Source organism: Momordica charantia, assembly GCF_013281855.1.
Source record: "Momordica charantia cultivar OHB3-1 chromosome 10 unlocalized genomic scaffold, Mcharantia_2.0 BLBB01000010.1, whole genome shotgun sequence".
NCBI classification, from domain to species: Eukaryota; Viridiplantae; Streptophyta; class Magnoliopsida; order Cucurbitales; family Cucurbitaceae; genus Momordica; species Momordica charantia.
In genome coordinates this window covers 20,362,453-20,377,526 of record NW_028275158.1, presented here as the reverse complement: position 1 = coordinate 20,377,526, position 15,074 = coordinate 20,362,453, and the positions used below count along the sequence as shown (strand labels likewise).

The 15,074-nt window shown below is 31.9% G+C and overlaps 1 non-coding gene across 1 annotated transcript; it reads left to right on the top strand.

Moving 5' to 3' along the window:
* The first annotated feature begins 7,161 nt into the window (after positions 1-7,161).
* LOC111021370 (uncharacterized) lies at positions 7,162-14,887 on the top strand. Its single transcript, XR_015788403.1, has 7 exons — positions 7,162-7,336; positions 11,257-11,399; positions 11,667-11,722; positions 12,884-13,007; positions 13,103-13,210; positions 13,582-13,651; positions 13,739-14,887. It is a non-coding gene; the product is annotated as an uncharacterized LOC111021370 (transcript).
* The last annotated feature ends 187 nt before the right edge of the window (positions 14,888-15,074 follow it).

Genomic DNA, 15,074 nt, shown 5'->3' with positions numbered 1-15,074 from the left:
GTCTTATTTATTCCATTAAATCCTTCTTCTTCTTCTTCTTCCATTAAATTCACTTCTATGGATCTCACTTTAGGGGAAGTATCATTAGGATCTTGTTTCAATTTCACCAAATTAAAAGATGTACATGATGCCTGCTTACCATAATATCTGAAAAGCCAAGCTTTTACCAAGAAAAATGAAAGTAAATTCCAAAGGAACCTAAACAAAAACCTATACTACAGTCTACAGACACAAAAATAGGCTCCAGTTATAAGAATGGGGATAACTAAACAAATCCTTGAAACAGATGCTCATAGAGTAATGTCAAGCAGAGAAACAGTGAACCTAGTTAGACATCCAACCTCCCTCCAAGATCTCTCAAACACCTCTAAGGACTCATATTCCTCTCAAGTAAAATATTTCACAAAATGGAAAAATTAACTTATATGCCAAATGAGCACTTCCATTGCCTCGAAACAGTGAAACGAGACCTTCATCATTGAGCAACACTCTCTATAATGTATTGATGACACTTCAGTATGTGCTTCAGTAAGTTGCATGTCTCTAAGCCGACTTATTTTAAGGGCAATTTGTCATTTGAACACAAAATTTGGAGGTAAACAGAACTCGTCACTTCCTAGAAAATTTGGTAGAGCATCCTTATTTATGTATCTATAATAGCGTGAGTTGTTTTAGTAGGGCAATATAATCTTGAATATCAGTGATTAAGGTTTTTAAAGTTGATTTCTCTCTGACAGAGAGATAACAGGCAAGATTCCTAATGTTATCCTAAGGGAAGTTTGTACCTGTTTCATCAAATATTTATTTCAGTTGAATTAAGTTGGATAATTAGTTGAGACCTGATGCTAGAGATTAGAAGCATGCTATTTCTAGGTCAAAGAGGAGGTAGGTTGATTTACAGGCATTAAAATCTTTTTCCAGTGTTTCTTTCTTGGAAATGGTAGAACTCTTGCGTGGTGGGAACTGGAAAGCTGTATCTCTTTGTTAATTATGAATCTTACTACTTGATTTGGGAAGAATCAGTTGGATCCTATTCTGAGTTGATTCTATTTATCAAGTCTAATCTCATGAGATCATCTCAAATATGAGTTTGGTTTAGCCACCAAGGGGCAGCCTGGACTTAGGACCTCTTGGTTATACTAACTCAGGTTTCAAGCTCGAACCTTCTGATGAGTTTAATACCAAAAGTCCTTGTTGTCTTTCTGGTTTGAGCCTTAGGGCAGGCGTGGGTGCTCTTGGGTATAAGGTAGCAAAGTTTTGACTCCCAATTGAGTTTAAATGGATAGAATTGAAAGCTAAGGTTAAAATTGATTTAAGTGGTCAATAAAGGCCAATGTAAATAACAAAGGACTTAGAGGGAATGAGTTCAAACCATGGTGGCTATCTATCTAGGATTTAATATCCTACGAGTTTCCTTGTCAACCAAATGTAGTAGGGTTAGATGGTTGACCCGTGAATCCGGACACACGGATATAAAAAAAAAGGTTAAAATTGATTTAAAGGATAAAAAACGATCTTTTTGAAATTATAATTTGAGTGAGAAGCTAAGATTTGATGAGGTGGGAACTAAAATCTAATGAGGTTTAAGTTTATAATAAACTTAGAAATCTTACAAAATTTACCATTGTAGTTTAACCGTTTTTTAAGAGTAAAAGTAGGATGTTACAATCAAATGTAATAGGATTCTGGCAAGATTAGTAGAGGTGTGTACATTTAATGGGGCATGATGCCTAAATATTTTAGTAATTTTTAGGAATTCGGACTTAATGTTTGAAACTGCATACATTAAATTTATAATTTAATCAGTTAATCATATAAACTTTTGACTAGCATTTTATAAAATGGGCTTCCCGCCCAATACGAAAATTTATAAAATCTATCATCACACCCAGTGAAAAGCTATGTCGGAGCATAATTTAATAGATAAAATATCAATTATCTTCTTTAAAATTAACTTTCATTCCCTTATATTTGAAAAAAAAGTAAAGGTTTAAATACTATTTTGGTTCTGGTAATTTTAGTTTTTTTTTTTTTTCATTTTGGTCTTTATATTTTAGTAATTTATCTTTGTATTTTCAATTTTTTTACTAGTGTTTGTACTTTCAAAACATCCGTTTTGCTCTTTATATTTAAAAAAATTAAATATTTTGATCCTTAATTATAAAGTTTTAAAACAAATCTTATATACAACGAAAATCTTTAATACTGCATTTTAAGAAATTTATTCAATAAAGCGTTGGGTTGGAATTATATTTGAAAAAAGTGAGATAAAAGAGAAAATAAAGAGACGAAATATCCCTTTTCAAAAATCAAGGACAAAAGTTGATTATTTATTTATTTTTTTGGAAGACTATGCTTCCTTTATCTCTCCAAGGATAATGATGAAGAAAGAACTTTTAAATTTGTTTCAAACTATTTGAGAATATTGACAAAATACTTTATTTTGGCCATTCAACCTCTCAACAAACTTTCATGTTTATTTTTGAGATAATATCCTGGGAGGTCTATTTTGAAATCTTAATTACATGAATGTCTTTAGATTTCTAAATTTACACTTTTAGATATTTGCAGTTAGGATTTTATTTTAATATCGTTTCTACCCTTATTTATTGTTTTTTATTTTATTATAATTTTTAAATTTTAAAGATTTGAATCCTTAATTTGTAATTATATTCATTTAATTCGTGTGGCCCCGTTCAAAATTTCAACCTTAATTCCTCAAATCTCTCATTCAAAAAACATTTTTTTCTCTCACCAATTAACAACTCCCAATTTTGTTAAATGAATTAAATGCTATCGATTCTCTTTCCTCGTTCGCTGTCGATTTTCTCCAGCCACCGTGCAAAACCGATTTTCTTCACCGTTGTCTTCGTTTCCAAGGTGCAAAGACGTTGGCTGCCAGACCTTCATTTTCCATCTTCAGGGCTTTTATGAACAAGGTATTTATTTCTTTTGCACGTTTTCAACGCCGTTCATTTTCGTCGCCGTTCATTCCCGTCGACATCTTTGCAAGTTTCCAATGCCGTTCATTGTACACCAAATCAACGAGGTATTGATTTCTTCTTCCCCAAATACGTCCAAACCTTCAATTTTCGTCGCTGAATAAACTTTCTGTCGACATCGTCGTGCAGCGTGTTCCTCGTCTCCTGTCCCCTTCTGTTTATACCATGGGTAATTAATAGTCTTCCGTTGAGATTGATATATATGGGGATATATTTTATGTATGTGTACAGAAAATGGAAGTTCTAAACGTCTCACAGTGTTAGTATTCCAGATTATATTCGTATATATAGGTATATATTATATATGTGAATATATCTTACATGTGTATACATATATATTATTAGTCTTCCGTTAAGATTGGTATATATGGGGATATATTTTGTTTATGTGTATAGAAAATTGAAGTTCTAAATGTCTCATATTCTTAGTATTCCCGATTATATTCATATATATAGGTATATATCTTATATGTGTATATATCTTATATGTGTATATATCTTATAGTTGTATACAAGATATAAACGCATATATCCTATAGTAATGTAGAATGAGTCCTCCAAAACTGAATTTTTAAACGTATCATGGATGAAGCGAAAAAAGTTCTTAGATTTCGAATTTGGGAGATTTTTGGACGGGATTTGGAAATATTTTGGGAGGTTATGATTTCAATTTTGGGGAATTTAGGGTTTTGTTTTTAATGTTTTGGTGTTATAATTTGTTTTGGAAAGTATCATTAACCTAAAATTATGAGATCTAAATTATAACCTTCCAATTAATCAATTCTACATATTAAAATGAATTTAAAATTAATTTGTAAATACAAGAGGCTATTTAAGTAATTTATATGATGGATACCCTCTTAAATAGGGTTGATACATGACAAATATGTATAGCGTGTAAATTCTATACATTCCATCCTTTTATGTAATTAGGATCTTTAAATAGCCCATCAATGTACTAATCCCTTTATTCCCTTTATTTTTCTTAGTACAATAATTTGGTGATGTGGGGGATCAAATTTTTGACCTCAAAAGAAAGAGTACATACAAATTATCGTTGAGTTGTGTTCATGTTTGTAATTTTCATGTTAGTTTTGAACCTTTATCATTTAGTTTGGAATAATAATATATACCTTTTACTTGATTTTTGCTAACTATTGTTATATTTTTAACGTGGAGAGAAAAATATATAAATGAAACGAGGAGATTTTTTTTTTCAAAAAATTAAATAGCTATCAATAATGAGTATGAGAGAAAAATATATAAACGAAACGAGGAGATTTATTTATTTTTTTTCAAAAAATTAAATAACTATCAAATTTTTACAACGTGGTCAGTAGGACGTAGGAATCGGCTAGAAGGTAAGTATTATTCTTTCATTTGTATAATATATTCAGCAAAATTGGTTATTAGCATCAAGTTGTGTTTTAACTTAAATATATTGGATTTGAAATGGGTGATGTTAGATTTATGTTAAATATAATGTAAAAAAAATTAACCAGACCAAATTATATTTTTATGTAAGTAAAGAGGTTTGAAAATTTAACTAAACATAAAATAAAAATTTGTTTTGTTTTATTTTTAAGTTAAAAAAACTTTTGGTCCATTACTTTTGCTAAAGTAACAATTTGGTCTATAAATTTTAATTTGTAACGATTTAGTCTTTGTACTTTTAAATTGGTAACAATCCAGTCCTTGGACCTTAATATGTAACAATTTAGTTTTTGTAATTTAAAGTTGGTAACGATCTCGTCCTAATCGTAAAACTTTTTTGTTAAGTTTCTTATATGTATAGATTGATAAACTAATATAGACTAAATATATTTATAAATTAGAAAGTTTAAATTGTTATATGATAAAATTTACACTTCATTTTAATAAATTTTTTTTACGGTAGGAACTAAATTGTTATGAATTTTAAACTATTGGGACTAAATCATTACAGGCTAAAGCTCAGGGATTAAATTGTACTTTAGTAAAAGTGCAAATGTGTTTTTTAACTTTATTTTTATCAAACTATTAATTTTTTTTATTTTTAATAAAAATTGTGTTTGAGATATAGTTTGACATTTATCCTTTTTCTTTGCTTTTGGTGAGTTGTCAACATAGGATGAACTGTTAAAAAATTATTATTATTATTATTATTATTATTATATATTTTTAGCAATTTCTTGGAAAAAGGAGAGTTCATGGATTTTATTTTCTTATTTTTTACCAAACATAACCATTATATTCCATTTGATTTTCTTGGAAAATTTCTCTCACTTTCCAATTGACCAAAACAATCCCATATTTATTATTTTTTTAGAAGACTATAAAAAGAAGTACCAAAATTGACCAAACAATCTATGGATCAATTTTATTGAAGTTTATTGAAGTCTTTTGAAAAACAATACATTTATCAATAAAAATTTAAAGCCTATGAAGAATATATTATCTTTTATCAAAAGTGTAGAGAAAATCTTAAAAAATTATGTACTTTTTGTCAAAGTTATTAGAATCCTTAAAAAAATGCATTTATCAATAAATTCCATAAATGAAAATGTTAAAGATTTTCAAAAATTATTATTTCCTTTATCGTAGGTTATTACAAACCTTTGAAAAATATATTACCTATCGAAGGTATAAAAAAAACCTTTAAAAGATATCAAATTCTTATGAAATATTATGTAGTCCCCTTAAAAATATCTATCTTTATCAACAAATACTGAAAACCTTAAAAAAAAAAAGTGTAAATACATTTGGAAAATACGTTGTCGTTCATCAAAAGTATTTAAAAAATCTTAAAAAAATATATCTTTTTTTTTATTAAAAATCACGAAAAAGTAAGAAGGTTGCTACAGTACCTATATTTATTTATTTATTATTATTTTTTGAAAAGATGGAGAAAGATCTCTACTAAAGTTTTTTAAAAATTAAAACAATATATATGAATTAATTTTTTTAAAGTTGGTTTTATTTATTTATTTTTTTTAGTACATAATTTTTTTTAAAAAATGACCTAAATAATGTAGGTCGAGATTTCAAATAAAACGTATTCAATGGATGCGACTTCTATGTGATGTGGTTCTAGCTAGTGCCTCATGGGTCACGGGGAATTGCATGCATGACATGCGATTTTTAATTTTTTAAAAAATTATTTACTTATATTTTTTTTAATTTTAAGATTTTTTTTTAATAATATATTCTTCCAAAAAGTTCATAGGTAAAATTAATTTGTGTTGGTATGCATATCAACTTTTTAGGTATATTTTTATTTATTTTTTATAAAATATATATATTTTTTGTTCTTATGAACGTGGATGTGGACCTATTAACTTTACTTATATATTCAAAATAGTTAAAATATGAATAAAATAAATAATATTTTAACTGTAAAATAATAAAAAACAACATAGATATAAATATATAAAAAATATTTTAAGAAATTGCGTATATTATAGGCATGTGATATTTTTTTTCTATAAATTAGACTTTTTTTTTCTATAAAATAAATATATTTTTTGTGGTTAGATGTATATGTATAGATATGAATTTATCCTTTTAATTATGTATTTAAAATGGTTAAAATACTAATAAAATAATATTTTATTTATAAAATTTAAATATATAAATATTTTAAGAAACTGGCGTGTTGCAACTTCCATAAATGAAAATATTTTCATAAATTGAAATTGCTTATATACGCGACTTCCATAAATAGAAATAGTTTATCATGTAAGTGATTTTCCATGCTGACTCATTCTCCAATATCTACTTCATATATGGCGTGTGTGTCGGCACCATTATTTCCCATGCTGACTCATTCCCCAATGTCCACGTCATATCCACTTCATATATGACGTGTCGACACCTAAATCGCATTTATTATACGCGATTTTTTACTTTGATCAATACTTAACCTATTTTTGTAAATAGTTTGAACGTCTAACTTAATTTTGTAATTTTTTATTTAATCTAACTGATTTTGTTGTTACGTTTGAATCGACATTATTCGTCTGTAATTTGTTTTTAGAATTACATTATTCTTAACATTTTTTTTAGCACTAAAAAAACAAATATTTCTTTTAATTCTACGTTATTTTTAACATTACCAAACTAAAAACGGAGGAAAAACATATATAATATCTGTTACGAATAATAATATTTCTATTTATTTATTGTATTAAAAAATATAATATATTATTGGCACAACATTTCCGCTCTGCCCCTCTTTAGCCACACAGCTCACCGCCGCCCGTTGACGGCGAGTCGCCACCGCCCGTTATCGTCGAGCCGCCGCGTCCGTTGCTGTCGAGCCACTGCCGCTCGTTGCCAAGGGCCTCATATCTCAGGTATTTGATTTTCCCCTTTTCTTCTCGCAATCCCTTCCGATTTGCGATTTCCATTTTCATCTGATTGTTTCGTTGGGAGTGTTCTTCTCAGAGCACGTTCTGCGAGAATTTAGGGCTTTACGTAAGTTTATGTTTCTCCTCTCTAAATCCTACTTCTCGATGATTGGGCCTTAAAACCACCCTCCATTAATGGCTGTTTTTTTTTTAATCTACTCGCTGCCTTCAACTCAACGGTACCACTCTCTTTTTCTACTTCAGTATCTATGGGCGAATCTCTCTCTTTGTAATTTTCTCTTTTCGAGCACTGCACTCCCTTGTCGTTTTTTGTTTGGTTCGAACGATTGGCTTTTTGAGATCATTTACATCTGTTTTTTTTTTTTTTTTTTGGCGATTTTGGTTGAAATTGGATGATAAATCGACCTAAGCACGGAAAGGAGCTTAGAAATTATATGAGATTTGAAGATTTTATTGGTTTTTCTTCTTTTTTATTAGTGGCGTTGTAGACAGTGTTCCCGGCGTTGTTTTAGGTTTCTACAATCCGTTTTATATTTACCGAATGATTGCTCACGAACTTTAGAGTTTTCTGTATTTAAATTGGAATACTTCTCAAGTATCTGAGACATATATTGTGGTGGGCTTGGGGGTTCCTTTTCTGGATTGAGATGTGAGATATATATTAGGATCCTAGAAATCAAATCATTAGACCTAAAAAGGAATGCTCTTTGGAAATAAGTAAGATACCGCACATTGGAATGGTAGCATCAATAATATCTATAGCCGAAAGGTGAAATTGCAGAGAAAAGTTAATTTCTCAACTTAGTCCTGTAGATTCCAGGACTAAGAAAATTGAATCTTTTCTCCTTTTGTTGAGTGGTACCTTTAGTTAAAGTTATTAGAAGCTATCTAGTTTCCATTAGTGTTTTCAAAGTATAAAATTCATTCTTTGCAACATGTTTCTCACTTGCAAAGAGGTGAGATGCACAACAAACAAAGCATCAGTTTGCTGAAGCATGACACCTTAAAGTTAAAAGTTTTAAAGAATAAAGTTGTTTTTTTCCTGAAGTTTGGTAATTAGTCCCCTAATATATGTAAGGTACAAGAGGAAAGACAAAAGGACTACAACTTTAAAAGTGTGCAGTAAATTGGAAATAGCTTGTGGAATGTGAGTGTTTAAGAAATCTTCATTATAACCCTTGATGATAAGTGCAACTAGGTTCTTGTTGTGCTCACTTAAAACCTCATTTGCAGGTATAATAGAGAAGAGTTTAGAAGATGTACCTGTTGAACTTACCTCCTTTTCCTTATTGGGTAGTAGGGTGATTTTCTTTTCAAGCTAATTAAATTCGTATGTGTCTCCGTTCCTTTTTTGAATGGCCGAGAGATATAATTGAAGGTCTACCGAGCAAGATGTGACATGCATCCATGTCTATAACTTTGCAAATAATTTTATCTTTGTAATATTTTCCAATGGAGGGTGGGATTGTGCAAATTTATGTGATAGTCACTTCATTTTCTTTCTTGATCCATCCTATTTTATAAGGATTAGGATGAGGCTTGGTGTCAAATCCAAGAGCTTTGACTAAGGCTTTGGACACAATATTTTTGCAACTCCCACTATCTATCATCACATCACACACCTTATCACTCTAATCTTAAATAAGGCATATCGTTGAGTAGTATTCACTTCCATTTTTGGATTTAACAAAAGTTTGGAGGATACAAATTACCTGTTCACCATAATTTCCTTCAAAGATTTCTTCTTCGTTTCCATAAAATTTCTATTCTTTTACACAGTTGTCCTCTTGTTCTGTGCCTTCTTCCATCAATGCAAGCTTATTTCTTTCGGGGCATTCATTGGAAAATGACCGGTTTGATCACATCTATAACATTTCTTTAAATTTGAAGGTGTTGCATATGGATTTTATGGCTTGGAGGCTGAATTCTTGTTGATCGTAGGCTGTCCACTAACTTTTTCGACCCCAATCTTTTGATAATTTGATCTCCACTTGGATGGTGCTTTTGGTTTCTCAACTCCTCCTTCGTAGGATTCATTCTTTTCTTTCCAATTCCGATTATTTTGTTTAAATTCTCCCTTTGTATTAGTGGATCCAAATTGACCGGATGGTGTTCTTCCTCCTCTACTCCAAATGGGAGTTCTTTGATTTTCATTCCAACTTGCTTGTCCATGGCCTTAATGTCTTTCTTTCTTGATTTTCTTCCCAATCTTGATGGCCATTGCTGATGCTTCATGAATTCCTCCTGGGGGATTCTCGAAGGCCATTGATGTACCGTGCAACTTGTTGATATTTGGATTCCAACAAATCATTCCTTAATCGATACCACTCGCTGGTGTATTCCTCTACTTGTTTGATCCAATCTAAGTTTTCCATGTTTAGCCGCCCGTCAGAGTAAGGTAAATCAAATTTAAGCTTGTACCCTGTGTGCTTTTCTTTATATTTTCGTCTTCTCCTTGTTCTTGCATAGTTGTCATCATCACTTGAGGAATTGGATCATTTGTGGAGGTTGAATCTGAGTCTTGGACCATTTTCTTGGACTTTGTGTGGTTCTTGGACCTTTTCATGAATATTTCTTCACTGGAACTTGTTGATTCTTGGCTGGATGAATGTTCAATTTCTTCCTCTTTGTAGTTTGGATCATTCTTCATCTTCTTCTCATATTTCTTTGCGAACAATTCAATAGGTTATTCAATTTTGTTTTCATTGGGTTGCTGTTTTTCTTCAACTTTCTCCTTTCCTTTGTCTAATTTTGAACTAAGCTTTGTGTTCTCCCTCAATAATCCTCGTGAGCCCTTTTTATCTCTTCGACAACTTCTTCAATCCTTGCCATTCGATTGGTTAAGCCTTCCAAGGGAAGGATGCATGTTAAATATCAAGCACAATCACATGAAGCTTGTTGGAATAGGTTTCTCCCTTAACCGCTTCCGAATTCTTGGTGTTGGTCATCTTATAGTATTTTACCAAGCTCTGATACCCATTCTTGGTGGAGCAGAAAAGGCCTTAGGCTGGTTGTTTTATTAATGATAAAAAAAGTGTAAAAAAGAGGAAGCCTAGCCTTTATATATAGGCTTAGCTTATGGGCTAATAGGTTTTATTTACAATAATGGTTAACTAAAGTTAACCATAGACTAACTAATAACCTAACTAATACTAAAAAGCAAAATACTTAACCTAAATTACAAAGAAAGCACTAACATTTAAACACCTTACAAATTACTACATCATTTATCCAAATCCTTCTGTAATTATTCTATCTCCTCTGGCTCTAACTTAGCCAATTGAAGAGTATCGAAGGGTATTTTGTACATTTAATTATTGCTCAATGAATATAACTTTTTATGTATTCTTGTTCAATACCTTCTTGGTATCTATGATCAATCCTCCTGCTTAACAGATCTGCCGGAGTTTCCATGTTTACCCTGATCTCTATATGGTTGTAGAGGTGGCTTATATTTATATATGCTTACGTATCTTAGCTGGACTCTGCAATTCTTTGGATTTAGAACCAAAGGTTGATTTGATGGATCTTGATCCTTTAACTCTCTGCGGAGAGGTGAACTATTTTCATGCTTTATCTTAGCGTGACTTTGATTTTATGGTTTTAGAACGAAATATGGATTTCTATGATCATACTCCTTTTATCGTATGAGGTTATATTAGTTCTTCATTTTTGCAACATGTAGATTTGAGAAATTGTACCACTTTAATGAACTGCTTGCTTATCAGAACTTTGGTATAATTCGCATATCAGATTTGCTCTGAATTTGCATTGATATTGCTATCAGATGGTGAAAATTCTTTCGACACTTTTTGAAGGTTGAGTTAACTTTCAAAAAAAAAAATTCATCGAAAGTTTATTTTATACTTTTTCAAAGGTGATGAAAATACTCAATTTTTTTGTAGTGAATTATGTTCGTCGTGGGTTGTAGTTCTGAGTTTTGAGTGTCCAGTTTCCACGAAGAAGATGAATCAGAGGAAATCGGCTGCAGGAAGGCCATCTGGAACTGATGGCTATGATTTTTCCTATCGGATGGTCGTCGATTCTCGTAAGCTTCCTCTCTTTCTTCTCCTAATTTTTGTTTAGCTGGTGGGAAATCTTGTAGAGAACAAAAAGTTGAACAATACGGGGAATAAATGTCTTTGTTTGATGCTCAATGATGTCCTGTATCCGCTTAGGCCGATGACTTAGTGGATGAGGATCATTTAGCTCTAGTTTTTCAGGCATTGGAATACGGAATGGGATTCATTTAGCTATTTTAACTTGTCTTATTGGAACCAATTTCGATTGTTACGACGGGTTATTCTAATTATAGGGTACCAAAAGGTTGCTAAAGGCAAATCTTGTCTCTATACCCTGATTTCTGCTCAGGTACACACATTATATTGCTTTTTCAGAAAATTTTGTATGTTCATATCTTCGAGTGTGTTTTGCTTCTTGATTGGTATGATGTAAAATTGCAGTATCTTCTAATGGCATTCTATTTACTTTTACCTCAAATATTAATGTTTATTGTGTTTGTCATCACGACGTCTCCATAGTCTATACTTAACGATGTTGAACAAAATGATCACCATTTTTTGTTTTCAGGACATAATTCATATTGTAATTTAGTGGTATAATGACGTGTGTTAATTTAGTAAAAGTGTAAAATTGATTTTAGATACACCCTGACTAACTATAAACCAATCCTATACATGCAATGAACCCATAATGAGTACGTACGTATAGGTTTATCATTCTGTTTCAAGAAATTGGGGTTAAACTATGACTTGGCATCAGATTGCCTAACTGCAAATGCCGTAGCCTCTGTCCCATTTCCAGTCAAATGACACTATGTTGATGCTCTTCTCGTGCCAGTAGTGCAAAGGCCTTGTTTATTAACAGAATTGGATCTATTAAGGAGTGTCAAGTTTGGTTGTAAGGAAGACTCTTTAAATCCCATAAAAAATGGCGTGACATTTTTCATAAGATAGTAGTGTCAGTGTGATCCACATCTGTAATTTCATAGTGAATGCCTTCAATTTCTTGTGATATGAGCTTAATGTAGGGCTTATCTTGAGAGAGACACATTAATTCTTGTTGTAGCTAATGATATCATGTTATATATATCTCAGAGGGCCCATCCGCTGAAAGTGTGGTGCTGATTAAGGTTACCATATCCTTGTTACCTCAGCATCATGAAGGCCTATGATCTGTGATCAAGAAAGTTTTCATGTAATACTTGGTTCAATTGTTTCCGCTAGTTCGCCCATCTCTAGTTTGGCTGACTGGAATGTCTTTTTCTAATGACTAATCTTCCTCTATTGAAACCCATGAAAATTTATCTCTTCTTTTTGACGTCAGGCCGAACCGAGCTGGAAGAGTTTGGTAGTGACATAAAACTACTCCATCCAATGATCCTTTAATGTGTGCATGCCTTAGTGATGTCGGTTTCTACTTGTTCAATAAAACGGGAGCCAACGCTTACCTCTGGACCTCTCGTGCTGTATATTGTTGTACTCTAATTAGGTTTGTTTTATTATACTGCAGGTTTTAATTCAGTTATGTGGAGTGGTATACTTGTTTATATTGACATCAAAGAGAGAGACTCTTGATAAACTTGCTATTTCATCTGCCATCACTGGTCTCTCTTCACTGATTGTGGGAGAACTAGGTTGCTAGTTATTCTATTAACTTCTGTACTTAATTTCTTATGTCTTTATCTGCTTCAACAGTAATGGCTGATTTTTTCCTATTGTTTTATTGAAGGTCGAAGGAACAGCCGCGCAAGTTTTTTGAAAATATATATGATTGCATCATCTATAGCACTCCTACTACTTTTTGTTAATGTCTCTCAGGGAAAATTATACGTTTGAGGTAAGAAAAACCGATTCGAGCACATCTGGGAACAGTCGAATTGGAATTGCTATGTATGCTGACTAGTTTAACAAGTAATAACAACGAAGTCGAGAAATTAAATTGGTGGATTAAAATTAAAATACTCTCCTTATATTGGGAATAATGCACCTGTTTCCCTTCATTAAATATGCCTTCTCCCAGCTTGTAAAGTTGTCAGGACTCCCATGATTCAATGTTAGATTTGTTACCATTGGCATCTACACTTGAAAATGTTGGGTATTTTTAACTCTATAACCTGCCTTGATCACAGTTTCCATGTGGTAATGTCTGTTTTGAATGATACTTTATTCTTAATTCTAACTGAGTTTTGGATTTCATGAACCATTTAGGGTATTGGGGATCTGAGTAATTGGCAGAGAAAGAAGGTCGAACTTTTCGAGACGATCCGCATTTTTCTCGGTGGGTTCTTTGTTAGTTTTTCATCAAGTGTCAATAAATATCTCCAAGTATGAACTAACACTGGAATTCTGATATGCTTTCATACAGGATCTTTGCTTCATATATTTGCAATGAGCACAGTGATTTCCCTCATTGGTAACATGTCTCCTCCGAAACGTACCTCTTAAATAGTTCTGTACCAAACTAATGTCCTCCTATCGATTACTGCTTCTCGATTTTGAGTCCATCCAAAAGAAAGATTGCGTTTGTCGTTCTAGATCATTTTTGAGAGGTTGACTATTTTGGAATCAGATGAAATTGAAAGTTTGAGGTCAAAATTGGCTCATTGGTAAAAGTAAATTTTTCTAAAACAATATTGGATAAATTATACTTTTAGTCTTTGTGATTTGGGTTATGGTTTTATTTGGTTCTTTTAAGTTTTAAAATGTGACAGTTTAGTCTCTATGATTTTGAAAATGGTTCTAAATGATTTTTGAACTGTGACATTTCGAAACCTATGGACCATTTAAAATCAAGGACTAAACTTACCACATTTTAAAACCTAGGGATCAAATAGAATCTTTCCGAGCGATTGGAAGCCTGCTTTTGATGACGAGCTAAGGTTTGCTCAAGAAAGGTCATTTTATTTCAAATGGTTGTGAGTATGGGTCACAAGTTATCTTAACAAAATTGGGATCTCCTTGATGATCTTTTTTTGACTTCTTTCAAAGAAAGAGGAATGCATATAATGAAGTCCCGTCCCGAGTGGATGATCTTCGGATTTCATAATAGCACCTCTGGCAGGAATGTCCAATTGGATTTCTGCCTTCATTTTGTCATGCTACTATAATGTAACGTGCTGTCATCCCTCAATCTCACTCTTCCATGTACTCGACATGGATTCCTAGGTTATTTCCTCCACTGCCTTTCTTGGTTGGACCAACCCAATTGACGATTTTTGGCCTGCATAACCGTCATTTGACAATTTAGGCGATCCGATGTTCCAACATCATTTCTCTCCACTCAAAGTATTCCAAAGTATGTTTCTCCATTTGTGGGAGACGCACCACCAACGTTTAATCCATGAAGCACTAACCACACCGAGGGATAGGCCTTGAAGCGAAGGACGAGAATGAGGACGATGGTAAGCAGGACATACTTGCTTAACTCAATTTTAGGAATTAGAAATGTAATTATTTTGGATGGGTGTTATTGAGCCAAAAAATCTCTGCGTATCTACTCTCCTCTTATCCTTTTTATTTTTTCTCATCCTCTTTTTTGGCAATTAAGTTGACAAGTTTTGGTTAATTTTCACATTGAAATAAGGTAGTATTTTGGTTCACAATTAAATCTGATTTCCAATTGATTATTTCATTATCATGAATAGCTATATTCTGTATTGATTTTTAGGAGCAGTTCACGTGTTATTTTCAAAATAGTTTTT